Source organism: Cnephaeus nilssonii, assembly GCF_951640355.1.
Source record: "Cnephaeus nilssonii genome assembly, chromosome: 7".
NCBI lineage: Eukaryota > Metazoa > Chordata > Mammalia > Chiroptera > Vespertilionidae > Cnephaeus > Cnephaeus nilssonii.
Genome location: NC_137078.1, coordinates 86,611,921 through 86,637,127, shown reverse-complemented (window position 1 = coordinate 86,637,127; position 25,207 = coordinate 86,611,921). Strand labels below are relative to the sequence as shown.

At 46.5% G+C, this 25,207-nt stretch overlaps 1 protein-coding gene across 2 annotated transcripts in view; it reads right to left on the bottom strand.

The window, feature by feature from the left end:
- The window catches only part of WASF2 (WASP family member 2), a gene marked incomplete at its 3' end in the record, with an annotated part of 66,801 nt that extends 55,087 nt beyond the window's left edge, over positions 1 to 11,714 (bottom strand). For both annotated transcript variants that reach the window (XM_079776515.1, XM_079776517.1), the window contains exon 1: positions 11,523 to 11,714. The remainder of the gene's footprint in view (positions 1 to 11,522) is intronic.
- Positions 11,715 to 25,207: the final 13,493 nt, after the last annotated feature.

Below are 25,207 nucleotides of genomic sequence, written 5' to 3'. Positions count from 1 at the left end.
GTGCAGAGAAAGAGGAAAATATATCAAAATGCTAACTGGTGGGATTATGGGTGATTCTTATTCTCTGCTTCTTATTTTTTTAATATGGCTTTTTTTTCCTTTTTTTTTTTTTTTATAAAGAGCACTCATTTTCATAATTGGAAAAAGGCAGAAATAAAAAATCTGAGGAGATGTTCATGCTTTATTTACTTCTGGTCATGTCATTTGTTGGAATGAGCATGTATTACTTTTGTAATTTCAAAGAGATTTTATAAACAAATAAATCTAGGATAGCAGGAAAAGGAAATAAATTACACGTGGATATCAAAGCAAAAATAAAAATGGATGTGATATAAGAATAAGCAAATTAGAAGCTACCATTTGTTGGAAAGAACTCTAGATATGTATCAAAAGACTTGAGTTCATACTGATATACACATCAATGTGGAGGAATCTCAAAAACTTTATGTTGAACAGAAGAATTCAGACAAAAAAGGAGTGCATACTGTGAGTTAATAATGGCAAAATTAATATGTGATAGAAATCAGAACACTGGCTGCTGCCTAAAAGACAGTGGGGATTTTGACTGGAAGGAGTGTGAGGAAACTTTGAAGAAAATGTTCTCTTGTTGGGGTGTTGGCTACACGTGTTTACATTTGTCAAAACTCATATAATTAATATACTTGCATTTCTTTTTTCTTTTTAAAATATATTTTATTAATTTTTTACAGGGCGGAAGGAAGAGGGATAGAGAGTTAGAAACATCGATGAGGTACATGCCCTTGAACGGAATCGAGCCTGGGACCCTTGAGTCCACAGGCCAACACTCTATCCACTGAGCCAAACCGGTTAGGGCAATATACTTGCATTTCTATTCATTTCACTGCATGTAAATTTTACCTTTAAAAGGTCTCATTTACCACGCGCCCCTGGGTCCGGGTGTAGCTGGATCCCGGGTCCGGGTGAGGCTGTGCGCCCCTGGATCCAGGTGAGGCTAGGTCCCAGGTCCGGGTTAAGCTGGATCCTGGGTCCGGGTGAGGCCGTGCACCCCTGGATCCGGGTGAGGCTGGGTCCCGGGTCCACGTGAGGCCGCGCCCCTGGGTCCGGGTGAGGCCACGCACCCCTGGGTCCGGGTGAGGCTGGATCCCGGGACCGGGTGAGGCCACGCACACCTGGGTCCGAGTGAGGCCACGCACCCCGGGGCCCGGGTGATGCTGGGTCCCAGGTCCGGGTGAGGCCGCGCGCCCCTGAATCCTGGTGAAGCCATGCCCCTGGGTCCGGGCGAGACCAAACCAGAGGGAGTCGGACCTGCATTACCACCATTTGTCCACCATCCAGAGCTGAAAAGTCAGTGCCGATATGTACACATAAGGAACTGGTGGACATTGAAATCGGGTCTCAAAAGAACTGTTGGTCCAGAAAGAAACTTACTACAGACTGATTCATTTGCCTGTCAGCATAACTATTATTGCTCGTCTCACATTTGGTTCTTATATTTCTAGTAACACATGATCTCACTCATCTAGGGGAAATGATGAACAACATAGACTGATGAACAAGAACAGACCCAGAAACAAGGAGGCATCGATCGGACTGTCGGGCCTCAGAGGGAGGGTAGGGGAGGGTGGGGGTAGGGGGGAGAGATCAACCAAAGGACTTGTGTGCATGCATACAAGCCTAACCAATGGTTGGGGACAACAGGGGGGTGGGGGCATCCGTGGGGAGGGGTGGGAGATGGGAATGGGGGGATGAGGACAAATAAGTGACACCTTAATCAATAAAGAAATTAAAAAATTGAAGAAAAAAAAAGATCTCATTTAAAAAAAGACAGGAGCCTGGCTGGTGTGGCTCAATGGTTGAGTGTCAAACTATGAACTAGGAGATCACGATTCGATTCCTAGTCAGGGCACATGCTTGAGTTGCTGGCTTGAGGCTGCTGATGGATGATTCTCTCTCATCATTGATGTTTCTATCTCTTAGTCTCTCTCCCTCTCTCTGAAATCAATAAAAACATATCTTAAAAAAAAGAAGATTTACTTGTCCTGGCCTGTTTGGTTCAGTGGTTAGAATGTCCACCCTCAGATCAAAGGGTTGCAGGTTCAATTCCCAGTCAAAGGCACGTACCTCGGTTGCAGGCTCAATCCTCCCCCCGCCCGTCGCCCCCCCTCTCAATTGGGGCACCTGCAAAAGGCAAAAAATTGATGTGTCTCGCTCACATCGATGTTTTTCTCTCTCCCCGCCTCCTTTCCACTCTCTCTAAAAAACTCAATGGAAAAAATATCCTCAGGTGAAGATTAAAAAAAAAAAGACAAGGTTCAATCTCAAATCCATTATTAACTGAGTGACTCTAAGGAAGTTACTTAACTTTCTGAGCCTGTTTATCTATAAAATGTAGCTACTAATATAATAGAATTTATCTCAAGTGCTCAGGACTGACTGTAATAGCACAGATCAAAGTGGGAGCACTGTGCTTTGCAAATTATCACCCAATGAATGTTGAAGGAGCTTTAAAAATAAAGGGGAAAAAATTAAAATAAAGAAGGGGGCAAAGTTGGTCTTATACTTCTCATAATTCCACAGATGCCTTTGTCATCAGAAATACTATTCCTTAAAGACTATCAGTATTCTTACAAAGGGAAATTTACTTCCAGTTCTCAATTGTGAATAGAAGGGAAAATCAATGAACATGACATAATACTTTCTTTTACACAGTTAAACAATTTTTCAAGATACAATTTGTGAGAAAGTTTATAGACTGAGTACTTGCTAGAGCAATGGCATTATCAGGGGAGAAAAGGGTCTCAATTCTAAATGCTTGAGAGTAAAATAATTGCTCTTGTTACTTTACTATGTCAGTTACAAAGTTTAAATGCTGCCATCATTTATATGTGTGTAAGTATGTATGTGTGCATATACACATCACATACATATTCACTCAAATTGGAACTAAGATGAACCATTGCTTCTTCCCAAAATGTCTTCTATACTCAAAAACTAAGAAACTTAAGTCTGTTCAAGTGGAATTATTCTTATAACTAAGAGAGTATGTCTCAGACTTTTCAACATTTTGCCAAAAAAGAAAAACATGAAAAATAATATCACAGGCAATCAATTTCTTTATTAGTGTGTGGAAATCATTATGAAGATCAAAATTCTATATCTGAACATTATTTCTTCTTCAAGCATTCAACAATTCTTGTTTCTAATTCAATTGTTTGGTTTCTAAATTAAAAAGAGTGTTTCATATACATGAATGGTAACTATTCTGAGATACCATTCATAACTATACATTTGAATTCTCTAGAGTACCATTCATAACTTCTAAGGGAACAGGAAAAAAACCACTCATTCAACTTCACTTTAATGGTTACTAAGACATGAATGATTATAACATTATTTGTGGAGAGTTGGCCAAAGAATGAAGTCCCCAAATGTTACTACTAACTTGTCATCATTTTATGAATGCCCAAAGGGACCAAGGATTGCAGCCTTAACCAATCTACCTATCACAAAAAACAATGAGCTTAGAAAAACATGCCTGTTGGATAAACGTGTTTTTTTTTTAAACTATGTTTTTATTGATTTTTTTTTTTAAGAGGGAGAGAGAGAGAAAGAGAAACATTGACGTGACAGAAAACATTGATCGGTTTCCACCTGTGGGTTCCTGACCGGGGAACCCACAACCTGGATATGTACCCTGACAGGGAATTGAACCCGCGACCTTTCGGTGCATGGGATGACACTCAACCAACTCAGCCACACCAGCCAGGGCCTAAAGATGTTTTTTAGAGTTATAGAGTATCTATGCAGGGCCATCAAAAGATATATTTTAGCCATGAAACTCAAAAATTAGCAAAGGATCCTGACAAGTGCTGGCAAGTTCTCTATAAAACCAATGCATATTATTCTTTTTTTAAAAAAATATATTTTATTGATTTTTTACAGAGAGGAAGAGAGAGGGATAGAGAGTCAGAAACATCGATGAGAGAGAAAGATCCATCAGCTGCCTCCTGCACACCCCCCACTGGGGATGTGCCTGCAACCAAGGTACATGCCCTTGACCGGAATCGAACCTGGGGCCTTACAGGCCAACGCTCTATCCACTGAGCCAAACCGGTTTCAGCCAGATTATTCTTTAGGTGTTCAACTTTTCAGCTATGAACTTTTCTGAAAGTCTTTTATGCAAGGTAGTAATATCCTAGTAGTTCTTTACTCCATCTAATCAGTGGTAGAGACTGATTTTACATAGATCTGTTTGCATAAATAATTCGGCTATCTGCACTGCTCTAATATATTTAAATCAAATCAAATAAAATTTGAACAGAATAAAAATAATGGGCTCTTTCAAGGTTGTCACCTCCTGATTTCCCTCATTTTTCTTTCTTATCCAAAAGTCAGAGACAAGAGACTATATAACTAGAAAGAAGGAATATGAGTGTACACCTAAGGACATTTATACTCACTTCTCTCTATAACTATATACCACCCCCACCCTTGATTTAGTAGTTCTACAGGGGGGCAATTTTGCCCTTCAGGAAACATTTGACAATATCTGGAGACAGTTTTGGTTGTCACAAGTTGTAGGTAGAGACCCGGAATGCTGCTGAACATGCTACAATGCCCTCCACAATTACAGAAGCCCTCCACAATTATAGAATTACCAGCCCAAAATGTCAATAATGCCAAGGTTGAGAAACTCTACCCCAATATTCAAGGAAGACATACCTCTCAGAATCCTATCTAATAATCCTATCTAATAAAAGAGTAATAAGCAAATTAACCATCACTCCCCTACACCCACAAGCCATGCCCACCAGCCAATCAGGAGCGAGTATGTAAATTAACCCAACCAAGATGGCTTCAGCCACGGAGCAAGCAGGAGGCTTGGGTTTCCCCGGCAATGGAGGAAGCCAAGCTTTCCGCAAACCCTGGCAGGCCCAGGCCTCCACTCAAGGTACAAAGTTTCAATTATAGAAGATAAATAAATCCCAACAAAATGGCTGCAGCCACAGAGCAAGCAGGAGGCTTGGCTCTGCTCAAGGCTACAAAGTTTCAATTATAGAAGATAAATAAATCCCAGATACCAGGGCCTCCGCTTGGGTCGCCGGGGGCCATGGCCAGCCTGCAAACCAACACAGGCCCCTCACCCAGGCCGCCCCACGCCCCAAGGGAACCCCCACCCTGATCCGGGTCACCCTTCAGGGCAAACTAGCTGGCCCCCAGCCATGCACCAGGCCTCTATCCTATCTAATAATCCTATCTAATAAAAGAGTAATATGCAAATTGACCATTACTCCAACACACAAGATGGCTGCCCCGATGTGGACACAAGATGGCCACCACAAGATGGCCAGCAGGGGAGGGCAGTTGGGAGGGACCAGGCCTGCAAGGGAGGGCAGTTTTGGGTGATCAGGCCAGCAGAGAGGGCAGTTGGGAGGGACCAGGCCTGCAAGGGAGGGCAGCTGGGGGCGATCAAACTGCAGGGGAGGGCAGTTAGGGTTGACCAGGCCAGCAGAGGAGGGAAGTTGGGGGCGACCGGGCCTACAGGGAAGGGCAGTTGGGGGGGACCCAGGCCTGTAGGGGAGGGCAGTTAGGGGCAAACAGGCTGGCAGGGGAGCAGTTAGGCATCAATCAGGCTGGCATGGGAGTGGTTAGGGGGTGATCAGGCTGGCAGGCAGAAGTGGTTAGGGGCAATCAGGAAGGAAGGCAGGCGAGCAGTTAGGAGCCAGCAGTCCTGGATTGTGAGAGGGATGTCCGACTGCCCGTTTAGGCCCGATCCTACCAGCAGTTGGACATCCCTCGAGGGGTCCCAGATTGGAGAGGGTGCAGGCTGGCCTGAGGGAAACGCGCCCTCCCCCCCCCACCCCGCACGAATTTCATGCACCAGGCCTCTAGTAATAAATATTTGCTGATCTGAACTAAAAAAGACGATGAATTGGAAGAAAGAGAAGCCTACTAAAATGAAGAAAACAGAGGCCATAATTTAGCATCTATTACATCTTTTATTGCATGTTGAACACCAATCATACAAAAATAAACCAATACGGTCTGGCCCTTAAGGAGCTCACAAGAGAAAGAGTTTTATAATTTGTCTGATATCAGATCTGATAATCTGATAAATGCTTTAAGGAAGGAGAAAACATACAAGGGAGTCACCGATCTTTTCCTGAAAATGCTTCATGGAATAGATGGCATCTTAGCTCAGTTCTGAAGGATGAGTAGGAGGCATCTTATTTCACAACTCATATGCCTCTTTCCAGAGAGCCATTCATTTCTTCAGTCAACAAAAAGCTACAGAATACCAATTATGTTCCATGCACTATATTATGTGTTGGAGACCCAGTCAAATTACAACTTTCCGTATTTCTTCCCCTGGCATCACTGGTGTCTAGCAGTCTACCTCCATCACCCAAAACCCCAACAATCTTGTACTTCCACCCATTCCTCATTTAGCAATTGTCACCCAAATAGATCTTAGTAAGGCCACCACTCGAGAAGTAAACAAAACTTTGAAAAGCCTGTTGACACAGAGAGTAATCATGCCTAGGTCACAAAATCAGGGTGGTAATGCTGGCAGAGGAGCTAGCAATGAACTGACTATGGGTCTCCAGATCTGCCAACTGTTAAGATGTGTGTTGGTATCTTCGAAAGCTATTTTACTTGATAAAAAAAAATCTGGGGCCTCTTTCACACTACCCAGTTCATGCCAGTGAATTAATCAATATGTATATTTTGAGCACCTATAATGTGCTTGTCAGTGGTCCTCAATCCTGGTTGTGCATTGACACCGAAGCTCCCAGGTATGAGTATTTTTAAATGGTAAACTCTGATGCAAAATAAGTTTGGTTCTCTGGCCTTTAGGCATTACAGAATACAAAAGAAATATAAGACAGAGTTCCTATCTTGAGGAATAATCACAACAGTCTTGGTATGGGATGCTAGTCCACTAATTTGTAATCCTTCTACAATATTATCTGTGCTTATGAAATAGAAGAAACTGGAGCAATCTGGGTAAAAATTGCTCCTATTCCCTAGTCCAATTGTACACCAACTCCACCTGCAACTCCTGATACACCTTTCCACATTCCTTCTATCTTCCAGACAGTGACAGTATTGTTCTCAGGAACTGTGGAGACCCCAAGTAGAAGGATAAGGATATGTGGAATCCTGAAGTTCAGAATCTCTCAAATTCATGCTGTCATAGAATTTCTTTTAGAAAGAAATAATTCTTTAACTTCCAACAATACCAGTCACCACAGTCTATAGTTAGCATGTTCAAGAAAAGTAAAGAGTAGACTGAGTTTTTGTAAATATACTCTTAGAGGTCCTTGGCCATTTAAAGAAATCACCCAAATTCATAAGACTAGTCAACTCACATTTCTCATATAGCATACACTTAAAATAAAAATACTCTAAACATATTTTAGAAAACTCTTTTCCAAGATGTGCAAATTGTGGAGGCTTCATAAATTAAAAATAAATTTTTTCTTTTTTTTAAATCCTCACACAAGGTTGTGTTTTATTAATTTATTTTATTTATTTTTTTTTGAGAGAGAGAGAGAGAGGGAGAGAGAAAGATAGATGTGAGAGAAACATCGATGGGCTGCCTCCCATATGCATTCCAACCAGGGATCGAACCCACAACCTAGGTATGTGTCCAGACCTGGAATCAGACCTGCAACATTTCTGATATACAGGACAATGCTCCAACCAACTGAGCCACCCAGCTAGGGCAAAAATAAACATTTTTTGCCATAAATACCATCCAGCAGTGATAACTTATACTAAATACCTCCCTGAAGGGAACATCAGCTTTAAATTCTTCAAATGTGAATCTACATATCCTCACCTGATAAGTATTTCCTGAATTACATGAAAAGGTGCAATTCTCTTAATTGCTACACAAAGAGGAGCATAAGACACTATAAATTACCTTTTTAAAAAGAGGGGTAGCCCTGCCCAATGTGGCTCCGTTGGTTGAGCGTATTCCTAGGCACTGAAAGGTCAATAGTTAGATTCCCAGTCAAGGCACGTGTCCAGGTTTTGGGGTTTGATCCCCATAGGGGGCACCTGTGGGAGAGGCAACCGGATCAACATTTCTCTCTCACATAGATGTTTTTCTCTCTCTAAATCAATAACAACATTAAAAAGGGGGTGGGGCCCTGGCTGGTTTGGCTCAGTGGATAGAGCATCGGCCTGTGGACTGAAGGGTCCCAGGTTCAATTCCGGTCAAGGGCACATGCCTGGGTTGCGGGCTCAGTCCCCATTAGGGGGCGTGCAGGAGGCAGCCAATCGATGATTCTCTGTCATCAATGATGTTTCTGTCTCTCTCTCCCTCTCCCTTCCTCTCTGAAGCCAATAAAAATATATTTAAAAAATTAAAATAAAATAAATAAAAAGGGGATGGGGTAATAGGGTATCAGTCAAACATCTAAAACATGGACCACTGAGTGTATTAAAAGGTAAATTTTGGCCCTGGCTGGCATGCGCTATGGTTAGAGCATTGGCCCACGGACTGAAGGGTCTCGGGTTCGATTCCCCATTAAGGGTATGCACCTGGGTTGTGGGTTCCGTCCCTGGTCTGGGTCAGGGTCTGTTCGGGAGGCAACCAATCAAAGTGTCTCTCTCACATCAATGTTGTTTTCTCTCTCCTCTGTCTCTTCCCCTCCCTCCCTTCTTTATACCCTCTCTGAAATGCAATGAGAAAAATATCCTAGGGTAAGGATTAACAAAAATAAATAAATAAATACAATTTAAAGAAATGATTAGGGAGCATCAGAAGCAGATCCTCAAAAAAAAAAAAAGGCAATTTTTAGTACTTAAGGAAAAATGCACATTGGCACATATTAATTAGAATAAGATTATTATATGAAAAACAAAAAAAGTCTCTTCTATGTAACACTGTTCTTAGAACCCATGACTTTGAAATTAACTTGGTTTACAATGTTTTTTCTTGTAATTGTTCTTGTCATCATATAAGTTTTATCCATAGAGGTTCACCATCCCTTAACTTCAATTCCAAAATCCAAAAGGCTGCAAAAATGAAGTTTTTCATTATTCATTTGGCAGCAAAACCTAATGTGAAATGACATGAGGCTATTTATAGTATTTATTTATCCCACTTGGTTCGAATATTCTGACATTTTACTACAGAAATAGTAAAGTGTTTGATTACAAGGTGCTGCCCCATACCTCTCTGGATGTTACATAACCACAGTACGTGTACCATATTCCATTTCTAAAATCCAAACACTTCTAAATTCAGAAACACCTGCAGCCCCAAGAAAAAAATTTTTTAAAGCCACAAGGTACTTTGGACTGGTATATTAATTAAAATTAAATATTTTATGGAAAATATAACCAATTCTGAGAATAAAGGTAGATGTTCACATGCAATAAATTCAGTGTCTTATAAGTAATTCACAGTACACAATCCTTTAAAATAAAGCACTAAAAAGATTTTTAACAAATGTCAAAACCCTAAAATACCATGTGTTTTTTAAGTAATGGTGACATTTGCATCACCCAATACCTAGATCAACTCCTCTTAGGTTAAAATGCACTAATTTAAATCATAGTTAAAACAGAACCTTCACAAGGACTGCAATTGGTTAATTATGTTGAGAAAAAGAATCATCTACTGATAAGTAACATACCGTACCCAGTAAAATGTTCTGATTTTTAAAAATGTTTATCTGCGTTTAAGATCTAAAATGATCTTATTCCAGATTATAATTTCTAAACGTTGAACAAATTACAATTGATTTTTTCCGTAAAAGCAGAGTCGGACAGGGACAGCTCTTGCATATATTTGAACGGGGGGGGGGGGGGGGGGGGGGAGTTTCACAGTCCTTTCCTTCCTTCCTCCTGCAGTTGCTGCCTTCTGGTTTTAGAATTTCAAACAAAGAAATACATATTGGCTCCACTGCTAAGAAACGCCCTCTTTCTCTGCAACTTCCTCTTCCAATTTTCTTCCCTACCATTGACATCCGAGAACAATACACATTGACAATCCTACCATTTTGATTAACCAAAAGCTCTGAGGTCTGGAAAAATTAAGGGCTGCAATTCATAGTACCCAGCTACCTCCCAATCTAGGTCCACAATCTGTAATCAGCTAGAACTTTGATAAGAGGGACCACAAAGAAAGAAACATGCTTAATCAGAGGAAGGCTGTTGAACTATTTACTCAAAGAATCCAAAGGCATTTGAACTAACAAATGGGAAATTTCTTCCATCCCAAGAAAACTTGGCCTTCATAGGGAGGAGGAAAAATGACCCGGCTGGCACCACGCTGAAACAAGTGTGAAGCCTACCCACCGATGGATAGTTGGCGAACTTTCTTCTTCTACAGGCCATCCGGTCAGGGTTCAAACTGAGCTCCCCCAAGTTCTAACGCACTTCAAAGTGACGTTTACAACTTAGAAAATGGTCTTTTCCAACTACTCACAGACTGAACAAGGGGGAAATCCAAGACCCAGCTTATCTTCATGCCAGAAGGGTCTGGGACCAGACCCCTCACCCCATTTGCGGCAAAGCAAACTTCTTGGAAGTGGACAGAGACTTCCCCATTGCCCAGGGAGTCTCAAAGGAAACGCCTTATCCTTGGTCATCTCTGCACCTTACTGGGTGACCGTGAGCAAGTTATTTAACTCCTTCACTTAGTTCCCTTTATGTGTAAATTCTCAAGGGTGGCTGTAAAAATGAAAGAAGAATATATGCCTAAAGGTCTGACACACAGTAGGAGCGCCATGCATGTTCTCTCCTCCTCCTAATCCTCCTGAATTCTTTGGGGCATAAATTTCAAGCATAGCCCCAAGAGGCTCCAAGGATTCCTTCCTCTTCTGGTTTTATGGAGAACTATGGAATACTTCCCATCTCAGAGGCTCTAGGATCCTGGAGGACCAAGACATCACTCCATCACACTCTGGGGTCCATCCAAAGTCTTCGTGGAAAAGCCCCTTTAGCCAGCTATCCTTACTCGGCAGTACCGCCCTGCACACAGACGTACGTACACACACACACACACACACACACACACGCACAGTCCCACCGCCATTTGGCAACTTAGCAGGCCAGGGGTTCCAAAAAGCTCCTCAATTCCTCCAGGGCCCATAGATGGAAACTGAGGCTCCGCCCGAGGAAGAACTTGCCCAAGATCTCAGACAACACCTGGGATCCAACTCATGAACATTTGACTGCAAAGTCTCCGCTTCAAAAATCGGGACACTGAGGCCCCGGGAGGGAAGGGACTTGCCCAAGGCCACACAGCGAGTTGGTGGCAGCGCTGGGTCCGGTGAGGGCACTTCCGAAACCTCACGGACTCGGTGCCCCAGTCCCAGAGGGGATCTCCAGGATACCTGCGCTCTGGGAGGAGAGTGGAGAGCAAGACGCCGCCCCGCGCAGACCGCTCACCGGCCTCTGCGGGCCCGTGACAGGCGAGGAGGCGCCCGCTCCCGCAGGACCCAGCGCAGCTCGGGAGGGGCGGCCCGGCCGGGCCCAGCACCTCCCGGCGGGGCCGCCCGTGGGGACTTGTTGCTCACCTGCCCTTGCGCAGTCGCCCTCAGCGACAGACGGGCCGGCCGGTCGCCCCTCTCCGCCTCGGGTCTGTCCCGGCGGGCCGCCCAGGCGGCTGCCACTCTGCTGGACCCCGCTCAGTGCGCTACGCCCCCAGCCGCGCTTCACCGGCCCGCGTCCGCCATTACACGATTCCCCGCCCTGGGACGCAGCCACACCCCGCCAACGGTCCTGATTGGCTCTCCGCCCCACCCGCCTGGGGCTCTCGGGCCTTTCATTGGCCTGAACGGAATGCCAGTTAAATAGCCACGCAAAAGACGTACTCCAGAGAGCAGTCCCGGGAGCTCCACCCGAGCTACTTCCGCAATCGGAGTAAACAGCGAGGGGCAAACCAAGTGACGTGGGGGTGGAGATGACATTAAATCAACTCCTAAATTCAAAGGAGGAAAACTCCACCTAAGAAAGTGTAAAAACTCATACAAAGTGTATTTAAAGACGAATTACTTTTCTTAGTGTTAAAAAGAGCCAGTATTTTTGGTGGAGCGGAGGGGCCAAGCTCATGAACTTGCTGTGGACACCCCTCAAGTTGCGCATAGTTTTGTCTCTTCCCTCCCGGTCTCAGGTGGGGCAGAAAGTTGGGTGGAGAGAGTGAGTCACTGGCTCGCAACTCCACTGCAGGATCCTATCCGGGGGGTGGGGGGGTGGCCCTGGGGCCTGGAACTGGGAGATGGTTCTGAAAGGCCAGGATCAGATGACCGGGACCCTAGTCCAGCCCTCACCTAACTGTGCGACTTCAGACTACTTCCTGAATTTATCTGGGTCTCAGTTTGTCCTGCGAAATAGGAGCAGTCCCGTGAGTGGGTATATGTGCATCTTGTTGATAATAAAAGGCTGCAGCTGGATATCCATGTGACATTCGCAAGTTAGCAAAGATACCTCATTTAATTCTCTAGAGCAACTCTGTAAGGCAGATAGTGTTCTTGTTTTGGAGAAGAGAAACTCTATGACTTATCCTGGGTCACCCAGGGAATTTGAAACAACCCTGGGACTCAAACCTGTATATTTTGGTTTCCTCTCCTGTATGTCTCCCTTGCAGGCCCGGTGTCCCCTGAGAAAGACTTCCCTCCCCCAAACCCTTAGCATTCCAGGGAGGGTCTTGAGGGTGCCAGACCAGTGTCCCATCTCTCTGATCACCCAAGACTGGCACAGCGCCCCTTCCCCCACCCCCAAAGCTATTGTCAATCTCTAAGGTTTCAGGGGAAAAGTGATCCTCCTCCGGGTGTGCCTGAGCTGTTTCTGGTATCCTAAGAATCAGGAAGTGAGTCAGGGATGACAGGTTGGTCAGCAACCCAGACCGAATCCCAAAGGAGGTCACGAGCTCCAAGAGAGGCAGTGACGCCACGGTGGGCCCTCAGTGGGGCAGCATCCATGCCAGGACTTCAATCCAGGTCTCTGCACTCAGCATGGCTCCTCCCAGAAAGGCTGCCTTGGCTGTAATTTCTAGTCGTTTTCCCTCTCTGTAAAAAAAAGGAAGTCAAGAAGGGAGTGGGGAGGGGAAGCTGTCTAAGACTTTAGAAGGACAGAGACCACCAAGTGGGTGGTGTCCATGGCCCCAGTGCTGGCTGAGTCATGACCTCCAGGCTCAAAATGGGACGTGTGGTCTGACAGTCAATTACTATTTAAATCCTGTCTGTGGCCATTGGGTGCTGGGAGACAGCAGGTGCTGTGCAGAGATTCAATGGGGTCAGACTGACCTTCCATTTAATCCAAGCTCAACCACTTTCTAGCTCTCTTGAGCTTCACCTACATCTACTCTAACATGGGTAGTTGTGAGGACTCAGTGAATAATTGTGCAATTAATGAGGCGTGTGTGTAAAGTGCCTAGTAGCTATTTGTTCATTCATAAATTCATCTATTCAATAAAAAAAATTATTAAACACTGACCATGTAGGGCAGCCTGCTAGTGATGCAGCTACAATGGCAAACAAACCAGACTCAGACCCTCATAGAGCTTAGAGTTTGCTGAGGAAGTAAGTTGTTAAACAAATGATCAAAATACAATTAGAACCTGTGATAAGGAACCAGAAGGCAAAGTGCAATGTGTTTATAAGAGCAAATGTCAAGGGATGGGGCGGGGCTAGAGGAAGCTTCCTGAAGCAGTGATGTCTAGATGAGTGGGCTTAACTAGGCAGCAGGTAGTTGAGAGAAGTGTTGCAGGCCCAGAGAGGGTGTGGAAGACATCTAGGCCAATAGAGATAGTGGCAGTGGGAAGGGAGGACAAAGCTCACTGGGGCCTAAACAAACATGGTGTTGCAGGGAAGGGAACCTAGCTTTGTAAGTGGGGCTATTCGCCAAGGGTATCTATATTTTTCTGATAGTTCCTGAAAGAATGCAGGTTCTGAGGCCAGCCCATCCGGATTTTAATCTTGGTTCTGAAATCTTATTTTAGACTGTGTGACCTTGAGCAGTCACTATACCTCTCTGTGCCTCAGCTACTCTTCTGAAAAATGGGGATGATAATAATAGGGAGTCATAAGGTGGAGGTGAAGATTCAATGTGGAAATGTGTACAAAGCATTCTGGCACATGAGGGCACTCTGTAAAATGGTGCTTGGTTTTCCCACCATAAAGGGAGGTGAACCTGAGGCAACAGATCCAGCAGATAGGTGCATTTGGGAGAAAGCTGACGCAAGAGTCTATACACTGGGCAAGTTGTCATCTGACCTTGTCATAGAAGACTTTGGAGCCATACAAACTTGGGGTCAGCCCTGGCCAGTGTGGCTCAGTTGGTTAGAGTGTCATCCCATATACCTAAATGTTGCAGGTTCAATTCCCAGTAAGGACACATACCTAGCTTATGGGTTCAATCCCCGGTTGTAGCACAAACGCAAGTCAACCAGTTGTTGTTCTCTCTTACATTGATGTTTTTCTTTCCCCCTCTCTCTAAAATCAACAAGCATATCCTTGGATGAGGATTGAAAACAAAAACCTGGGTTCAAATCACAGTTACACCACTTCACCTATCTGAGCCTCAGTTTCCTTATCCATAAAATGAAGATCATAATTGTTTCTATTTCCCAGAGCTGTGAGGATTAAACCCTATATAATAAAAGGCTAATATGCAAATCGACTGAATGGCAGAATGACCAGTCGCTATGACGTACACTGACCACCAGGGGACAGACACTCAACGCAGGAGCTGCCCCCTGGTGGTCAGTGCACTCCCACAGGGGGAGCACTGCTCAGCCAGAAGCCAGGCTCATGGCTGGCAAGTGTAGCGTTGGTGGCAGGAGCCTCTCCTGCCTCCACAGCAGCGCGGGGAGTGGGCCTAAGCCGTCAGTCGGACATCCCCCAAGGGCTCCCGGACTGTGAGAGGGCACAGGCCTGGCTGAGGGGAGCCCCCCCTCCCCAGTGCACGAATTTTGTGCACCGGGCCTCTAGTAAGATAATAAATGTGAAGCACTTAGCACAGTGATTGGCACATAGTAAGCAGTTGTTGAAAGTTAAATTTTAAAAAATATATTTTTATTGATTTCAGGGAGGAAGAAAAAGAGAGAGAGAGAGAGAAAAAAATCAATGAGAGAGAATAATTGATTGGCTGCCTCCTGCAGGCCTCACACTGGGGATTGAGCCCACAACTTGGGCATATGCCCTGACTGGAATCAAACTGTGACCTCCTGGTTCATAGATCGCCGCTCAACCACTGAGCCACGCCAGCTGGGCTGAATGTTAATTTTTCATAATTATTATTATTGATATCAGCTGTTACTACCTATACTAGATAAGACTCTGGGGCTTTGCTTGAAGGTTGTCTGTCAATAGGAGCCTTAGTTTCTGCTTTTAGACAATAAAGATAGACAAGTTGCTTTCAGAGGGGGTAATGCTATCATTTTAATGGTGGCAATAATAAGCACTGACATTGACTATTTACTATGTGCCAACTATGTGCTAAGTGCTACATATGCATTAGCCATGCCCTGGCCGGTGTGGTTCAGTTGGTTGAGTATCGTCCCATGCACCTAGAGGTCATCCTTTTGGTTACTAGTCCCACACATGACCAGGTCCCAGGCTCAATCCCTGGTAGGAGGCGTGCAAGAGGCAGCCAATTGATGTTTCTCTCTCCCTTCCTCTTTAAATTCAATTTTTAAAAAACCAAACATTTTAAAACAAATAAATAAATCTGCATGGCCAGTCCTGCAAGTTAGGTCCTATTATTATCATCATTTTACAAATGAGATAAAGGAAACACAGAGAGGTTAAGTGACTTGCCAAAAGCTCCCCAGCCAGGAAGCAGCTCAGCTGGAATTTAAATCAAACCTTGATTTTTTTTTTGGGGGGGAGGGCGGGGAGGGTTGCTGTTCTTGAGGGCAAGCCCTCTCTCTTCTATTCAAAGAATTAGAGTTATCACCTGGAGTTAGAGGGATAAAATTATTCACTGTCCCCTAGCTGGTTTGGCTCAGTGGATAGAGCGTAGGCTTAGATTTTATTCCAGTCAAGGGCACACACCTCGGTTGCAGGCTCAATTCCCATCCCTGATCTGGGCACATTCGAGAGGCAACCAATTGTGTCTCTCTCATTGATATTTCTCTCTCCCTGTTTCTCCCCCTCCCTTCCACTCTCTCTAAAAATCAATGGAAAAATATCCTCAGGTGAGGATTTACAAACAAAATTATTCACTGTCAGTAGCAAGTCCCCAGGTTCCCAAGGCCAGCCCTCATTCCTTTCACATCAATTCTAAAAAGTAACCCAGGTCTACTCCCTGTCCCCTGAGGCTGATAAGAGCAGGAAACAGACCCTCTTCCTCTACCAGGCGTATAAAAGGTATTTAGAGTCACCAGAACTGGGTCTGAGTCCCAGCTGTGCCACTTAATGGGTCTGTGGTCCTGACCAAGTCACACCCCCTCTCTGAGCCTCAGTTTTCTCATCTATGAAATAGGGACATTAACAGCCCTGCCTGTGGGGCTGTTGTGAGGAGCAGAAAAAAATAAGGCCTGCATAAATTATAAAGGGCTATTAGCACAAGCGTTCCTCTCCTTGTTGCTATGGGGATGGCAAGTACTCTGGGAAGGCAGCCCAAACCAATATAACAGGCAAAATAACCTTCTCTGAAAAATAGTCCTGGGTTCGAGTCCAAGATCTGCCTTTTCCACTCTGTGTGACTTTGGGCAAGTTATGTAACCTGGCTGAGCCTCAGTTTTCTCATCCACAAAATGGAGTGAATACTACTGATCTTGGAGTGCTGGGAAGAAACCATGAAATTGCATAAGAAGTCATGAGTCAATGGCTGGGACAGAGCTGGCAGAGCGAAGCCTGCTAAGGGATTCTAGGGGAAGAGACCAAGAAGGAATCACCCTGACCCCTCCATGCCACCTCTTATCTGAGGGGAAGACAGTAGAGAGCTCTGTGCTCAGAGTGTAGAATGGTTTCCAGCCACTAACTACCCTACCTCTGGCAGAATTCTCAGCTCAGCTGGTTTCTCTCCCTCCCTCCCTCCCTCCCTCCCTCCCTCCCTCCCTCCCTCCCTCCCTCCCTCCCTCCCTCTCTTTCTCTCTCTCTCCTTCTCCCTCTCCCCTCTCTTGTCAAACAAGTTCTTCTCCACTGAGCAATCCCAGGGGGCCCCCTCCTCAGTTCCAGCCAAGCTCCAAGGCTTTCTCCGCCTCCACATCCTTAATCCACAGCCTTTGCATTTGCCATTCCTTCCACCTGGAATGCTCTCTCCTCCCGGAGTGCCTTTGATGGGGACGAGGCGGATGCTGGAGGGAAAGGATCTGGAATGATGCTCCCCCACCTCTTCACTCCCCTCCCTTGCACGCCCCACGCTGCAGGCCTGACCTCCCCCTCCCAGCTTGGGGATGAGGCAGCGCTGGGAGGGGGAGGAATAGGGGAGAACTCAGTGAAGAGCCCTCTGTGGGGTTTTTCACCTGCTCAGAAGAGGCAGACGGAAATGAAAGCTCTAGAAAAACGCCTGCTGCTCTGCTCCCGAGGCCTCAGCTTGGTGAAGCCTCCCTGCCTTCCCACTGTGCCATCTTCTCTTCCTCCCCCTCCTCCTGCAGGCAGGTGCCACAGTCAAGGAACATGGGTGGGCGGCAGGCCTGAGAGACCAGGGTTCAAACCCCATTTCTGCCACTTACCCAGTGAGTGGCCTGCTGACACCACATTTCTTTGTAAAAAGGACAAAAAGGACACAACAATCCCTGCCTTTCAGGCTGCTGTGAGGACTGAGATGCCAGATGAAAGTGCCTGGCACAACCAAAGTGCTCAGCAATGGAGAGAAGAACAATGACAGCAAAGACACATGCCCAGGTGTGCCTGGCACAGTTCTCAGCACCTTGCACATATTAGCTTATTTAATTCCTGATAAGGCAGATACCATTCATTACTATCTCCATTTTACAGATGAGGAAACTGAGGCACAGAAAAATTAGATAATTTGCCTGAGGTCACACAGCCAGTAAGAGGCAGAACATAATCTCTGTTCTCACCCACTACACTATGGTGTGCTCAGTGATAGTTGGCCATTATTATTGTTAATACTAGGGGCCCAGTGTATGAATTTGTGCACCTTGAAAGGGACTGTGGGCTGCGAGGCTGCGGTAGGCACAGGGGCGGGTCTCGGCCCATCCTCTGCACCCACAGCTGGCCCCTCCCACCGCGGCCCCTGGTCCCCTGTATGCCAGCAGCCTGCTCCCACACACTAATGGTGCCGACCCCACTTGTACCTGCTGACAGCGCCGAGCAATTGGGGTCGGCTCCAGCAGTGGGTGCGAGCGGCAGTGGCTGCCCTGATCGCCCCTCAGGAGCAGGGGGAGGTGGAGAAGCCCTCAGGGGCGATTGGGCCAGCAGCCACCACTTGCACCGCTAATGGTGCCGAGTGATTGGGATCAGCACCGGGCACTGGCGGCGGATGCGAGCGGTGGCTCCGGCACCAGCTGCCAGCGGGGCTGGCACTGGCAGTGGGTGCAAGCACTGGGTGGGACCGTGGCGCGCAGGAGCAAAGAATTTTTAGTAACCACCAGAGGCTCGCCCCAATGACAGCGACCGGCGTCTCACCTTGGTTTGGCACCCCTGCTCACCTGCTCCACCATCCCGTCGCGACCAGCACCTGCTATGTTCTGCACACGCCCCCTGGTGGTGAGCGCACATCATAGAGACCGGTTGTTGGGTTGTTCGGTTGTTTCTGTTGTTCCGCTGTTCAGTCTATTTGCATATTAGCCTTTTATTGTATAGGATTATTTGTTTTTATCTATACTGACTCTATGCCCTTAGTAAGTACATGTTATTCTCTTTCCTCCTACCTTCAAAATCCTGCCTTAATTTTCCCTCCTTTGTGACACCTCTTAGTCTATTCATTTAACAAGCATATATTGCTACCTGCTCTGGCCAGGCCTATGCAGGGCATTGGGGACCCAAGGGTCAATCCACCCAGTCTCTGCCTGCCAGTGGCTCCCAATCTGTTGAAGGAGAAGACACATACATAAAAATTACAAAAAAAGAGGGAGACACCAGCCTCCGGGTAGCTTAGTTGGTTAGAGCACTGTCCCGATATGCCATTGTTGTGGGTGCAATTCCCAGTCAGGGCACCTAAAGAAGCAACCAGTGAATGCATAAATGAGAGGAACAACAAATTGATATCTCTCTCTTTCAAACCAATAAATAAATTTAAAAAAATTTTTTAAGGAGGGAGATGCCAATTCAGCAGGAGCTGTGAGCTCACAGAAGCATAGAACTTAACTGGGGGTTGGGGCAGGCTTATGGAGGAGGGATCATTTGAGTGGGGTCTTGAAGAATGAATAGGAGTTCCTCAAACAGAGTTATGAAATGGGAACATAGAATACGATGTATCGTGCAGATCCTGCGAAAGGGTTTGAATAAATTAAGGCCGGAGAGCCAGGCCCTGAACTGGGTGCTGCAGGTATAGAGGTGGAAAGATATTAACTGGGCCTTCAGAAAACTTACAGACTTGGTGTGGGGGGGATAAAAAGCAACAAGTAAAGCCCAGCCGGCATGGCTCAGTGGTTGAGCATCGACCTATGAACCAGGAGGTCACAGGTTCAATTCCCAGTCAGGGCACATGCCTGGGTTGCAGGCCCGATCCCCAGTAGGGGGTGTGGAGGAGGCAGCCAATCCATGGTTCTCTCATACCATGTTTCAATATCTCCCTCTCCCTTCCTCTCTGAAATCAATAAAAAAATATTAAAAACCAAAAAAAAAGCAACAAGTAAAGTAAAAATATTCACATTAAGGAAACATCCAGAGAAGCTTTGGGGCTACCAAAAAGAGACCTAAACGGGTTCAGTGAAGGCTTCCTGGAGGAGTATTTGATGTCTAGGCTGAGACTTAAAGATCAGAGCCGGATTATGTCACCTACTGCCAGCCCAGCGCATATATAAAGTCAACATAAAAACAATACTAACTATAAAGTAAGAATAGGAGCCCTAGCCGGTTTGGCTCAGTGGATAGTGCATCTGCCTGCGGACTGAAGAGTCCCGTGTTTGATTCTGATCAAGGGCACATGCCTGGATTGCAGGCTTGATCCCCAGTAGGGGGCATGCACGAGGCAGCCAATCAATGATTCTCTCTCATCATTGATGTTTCTATCTCTCCCTCTTCCTTCCTCTTTGAAATAAATTTAAAAATAAGAATAGGAACCTACAAAAAAAGTTCTGATATTGTCCATTAACACTATTTCAATAATTTTTTACAAACTATCAGCCTGGCTGGTGTGGCTCAGTGGTTTAGCGTCGAGCCAGGAAGCAAGAGGTCGCCCGTTTGAATCCTGGGCAGGGCACATGCCAGGGTTGCAGGCTCAATCCCCAGCGTGGGGCATGCAAGAGGCAGCCGATCAATGAGTCTCTCTCATCATTGATGTTTCTGTCTCTCTATTCCTCTCTGAAATCAATAAAAATATATATATTTAAAAAATTATCAAACATCAAATTATTTTTAGAAAATGTTGTTTGTTGTTTAAAAATATTTTTTTATTGATTTCAGAGAGGGAGAGAGACATAGAAACAACAATGATGAGAGAGAATCATTGATTGGCTGCCTCTGCATGCCCCACACTGGGGATTGAGCCCAATCAGAATCGAACTGTGACCTCCTGGTTCATCGGTTGACACTCAACTACTGAGCCATGCTAGCCGGGCTGAAAATAATGCTCACTGGGTAATCTAACAGGGTGATAGGCCAGAGGGAGTCAAGCAGGTGAGAGGTGGGGAAAGGTGTGGCAGACACTGGGAATTTCACCTGCAAAGGACCCCGAGGCGAGAGAAAACTGGGTGGGGAAGGAGGAAATCTTTAGATGGAGCTGGTGAGTAAAAGTGGTGGGGATGGAGAATTGGACTAGATTCTCAGGGTGCTGGGAAGGCACTTTTAACGGGGACTTGTCATCATCAAATGTCCTTTTTGTGAGATCACTCTGAATATTTCTAGAGACTTATTTATGGTTTGAATTCATTCATTCAAGAGACACCATGTATCTACTGTGTTTCAAGCACTGACCCAGGCGCTGGAGCTGCAACAGATCATTAAGGGTTCTGCAGACACAGCCAGACGTGGCAGGGACACCGAGTTCCACCCCTACAAAGGTGCCTGAGTGGATGAAGGTTTGGAGTGTGAGCAAGGTAAGCCCATGCTGGACAGTGAAGCGGCAAAATGGGAGATGGCGCTCAGGGAACTTGCAGTGGAGAGATCAATGATTCCTACAACAGGAGAATAAAGGAACGCGAGCAGGAGTGGAGGCAATCGATTAAGGGTGAATCCTGCTCTTGTAACCTCCATAGAAGGTGGCCAAGTGGGCAGAGGGGCGAGGCCCCAGCCAACCCTGTCAGCCCGCCCGTGCTTTCTCAGCCCTGCTGAGCCCGGCAGCTTGTGCTCTGGCTCCAGAAGTCAGACCAGACTCTGAAGGAGAACAGAGGCGGGTGAGGATGGGGTGGGCCGGAACACAAGCCCAGACCTCTCCCCCCAGCAGGGCCTTCCTTCCCAGTGGCTGGAGCCAACCCACCCGAGGAATCAGAGGTTACAGGGAAGGATTAAGGAGTTGGTTGCTTTTTTACCCAAAATATGGCTGCATTTCTCTTCCTCTCTCCCTCTCTCTCTCTCTCAAGAAAAATGTTCCTGTACACGCACCCGGAGGCTTTTGCAGGAGGCGGCTGTTGGAGAACCGGGAAAACAAGCCAAGAAACAAGAGAGAGGAAAAAGACCACGCCTTGCCTGGCAGATTCCTAATGGCCCAGGAGACCTGAGGCTTTACAGAGGGAGTCCGGTGGGGGCTGCCTTGGGTGGGAGGGAAGGGCAGGCCGAAGGACAGCCACTTGCTGGCTGGTGACCTTGGGCGGGATGCTGCCTGCTTTCCTCTGGTGAGAATGGGGAGGAGGGGGGCAGGGGCAGGGCTGGCCAGCTGAGGTCACAGGAAGGCCCCTTCAAGCCTGAAACGCGATCTCGGGATGTGGGGCCTGCCAACCTGCAGCGACCCTGGGCCAGCAGAGATGAAAGGCTGCCTGTCCCCAGCTTCCGGACCCCTGAGGCCCCAGTGCCTCAGACTTGAAGGGCAGTAAAGCTGCTACAGCTGGCTGGAGCCGGTTGTTGGGCTCCCCACCCCACCTGATGTCATCCAACCCTCCCTTCCGTGTTTTGCAGAGGACACTCAGGCCCAGAGAGGGCTGGTGACCTGCCCAAGGTCACACAGCAAATTGGAAGCTGAGCCAGGGCGCATCACGAAGTCTTTGGACTCCAAGCCCAGGCCTCATTCCCTTTCCCAGAAACTTGGCTGCCTGGGGGTTTACCCTGGGGAGTTAGAGAGACCCAGGCTTAGGGAGGACAGTTAGCGGCTGTGTCTGTTTGAAAGCTTAATGTTGACTAAAGTGCCTTTTTTTTTTTTAAGACAAAAAGAACCGTTCCAGTCCCTGACATGAGCCTGGGCTTGCTCTGCTGGCAGGGGAAGGAATGCAGTTCTGGCCGCCACAGCTGCTGGTGGCCAGCTGCGGCTTCAGCTCTCGCTGCTCCCACCCCAGCGGGCAAAGGGACAAAGGCCTCTTCTCAGGCCTGTCCCCTCCAGCCCCTTGGATCAGTCGGGGCAGAGAATCTACCAGGAGGTTGGGTCACTGTCCAGCTAATGCCTTAGCTGTTCCTCTCTGGATCTCCGTGCCCTTTCTAGAAAATGGGAACAGCGTATTTGCCTGACCGACTTCTCAGCATTGTTTCCCAAAGAGGTGAGGTTACAGAAATGCCTGCTCAGAGACCCCTCTGCCTCAAATGCCCCCCGCCCCCACCTCATGCCTCACCTGGCCGGCCCCTACTCACTCAGCTCGGCTCAGCAGAACCATCCCCTGCTCTGGGGAGCCTCCCCTCACCTCCAGGCTGTGCTGCTCCTGCAGGGTATTAATCACTGCGGTAATTAAATAATTAATTGTGTAATTGGATCTGTCTCCCCACTAAAATGTGAACCCTGTAATAATAATAGCTGACACTGACTGAATGCTTCCCCGGTGCCAGAGACTACAGGTTTTAACTAACCCACTTAATCCCTTTGGCAGGTACTGTTAGTTTCCCCATCTTACAGATGAGGAAACTGAGACAAGGAGGGGTTCAGTAAGTTACCTGAGGTCACAGCAAGTTGGCGGCTGAGCCAGGACTTAGCACAAAGAAGTTGCAGAACCAGGATTCAAACCCAGACCCCAAGCTATAACCATTACCCACTAAGAAGCCAGCTTGTTTCCCGCCTATTCCCAGCTCCCAAAACATCTGGTATACAGTAAGTGCTCCATTTATAAGCAGTAGGTGAATGAATACGTAAACAGGTAATGGGTACACAGGAGTATTTGGAGAAGAATAAAGCACCTTCCAGGAGTGAGTATTTCAGGACCGTATGTGGAGCTGAGCCATGGTGAGGGGAGGGAGTGCCTGATATACAGCAGTCCCCATTTCTGCAGTTTCAGTTACTTGCGGTCAACTGAGGCCTGAGAATATGAAATAGAAAGTTCCAGAAATAAACAATTCATAAGTTTTCGATAATGCACCCTACTGAGTAGCATGATGAAATCTCTCACTGACCCACTCTGTCCTGCCCGGTACAGGTATCCACACTGTATACACTCCCTGTCACCTTGTTAGTCACTTAGTAGCCACCTCAGTTATCAATCAGATCAACTATCACTGTAGCACAGTGCTTGTGTTTTACTTAATAATGGCCCAAAGCAGAAGAGGAGTGATGGTGGCAATTTGGACATGCCAAAAAGAAGCTTAAAGTGCTTCCTTGAAGTGAGAAGGTGAGTATAGTACAATAAGATGTTTTGAGAGAGAAACCACATTCACATAACTTTTGCTAGAGCACATTGTTAGAATTCTATTTTTTAAAAATTGATTTGAGAGAGAGAGGAAGGGAGAAGGATCGAGATGGAAACATCAAAGAGAAACATCGATTGGCTGCCTCCTGCACGCCCCCTACTGGGGGTTGAGCCTACAACATGGGCATGTGCCCTGACCAGGAATTGTACCAGCAACCTCTGGGTTCATGGGTTGGCACTCAACCACTGAGCCACACCTGTCAGGCATAATTGTTAAATTTATTATTGCTGTTAACATCTTACTGTGCCTAATTTAGAAATTAAACTTTACTATAGGTATGTATGTATAGGGAAAAAACATAGCACATATAGGGTTTGGTACTAATCTGTGGTTTCAGGCATCCACTGGGGGTCTTGGACATCCCCCACAGGTAAGGAGGGACTACTCTGTTGTTAAAGACCAATTAGTGGGCTTCTTTCTGGAGCTCACAGGCCTACGTGCAGGAACAAGAATGCCTTTCTGGGACGTCATCTTTGACTCCTACTTCATCTGCCAGAGCGGGTCACTCCCCACATTCTGCATGGCTTCTCCCCAGTGCATCTCCTCTTCATCCCTCAATCCCTAGCCTTTTCTTGGATTTTTTTGCAGCAACTCCTACACAGGTTTCTCTGTCTCTAATGTCTTGAACTTCAAAGTGGGCCTCTAAAAACAGAAAACTAATTGGGGTGCCATCCCTCTTTACCCTTTTCCTCACTAACGAACGAACCTGCCGTGGCTCCCTGTCATTCTCTGGATAAAGCCCACACTCCTCATCAAGGCTTCCACCACCCAACCCCTCCCTGCACCCTTCCAGCCTCACATCCTGCCCCTCTCCTCCACATGTCCTTTGCCCAGGCCACTATACTAGTATATAGTAGAAGTTAAGAGCATAGAAGCAGAGAGACCTGGTTCTCCATTCTGTTCCACCATTTACCTGCTGTGAGTGTTTGTAAACGTATCAATTCCCTTCTCTAAGCCTCAGTTACCACATCTGGAAAATGGGCGTGATTATAACACCTACTTCCTAGCATCATTGTAGGGATGGAATGAATACATAAGGTGCTGGGCACAGTACCTGAGACTCTGAACAGTCACTGTAGTTCTTACACTTTCCTCTGCCACCAAGGGCACTTCTACTGTCAGTCTTACTAATTCTTTATGACCCAACTCAAATGTCACCTCTTGGTAGAAATTTTCCTTGATATTCACACTCTGTTCCCCAAGTGAAATCAGCCTCACTCTCTATACTCGCTTGCACTTTGCACCTCTCTAAAGCACATGTCATGTTGTGCACTCCTTCTCCATTACCCCAAGAATTCCCTGAGAGCAGGAACAATAGTGCCTGCCTTCCTTTCTTTCCTTCATTCTCTCTCTCTCTCTCTCTCTTT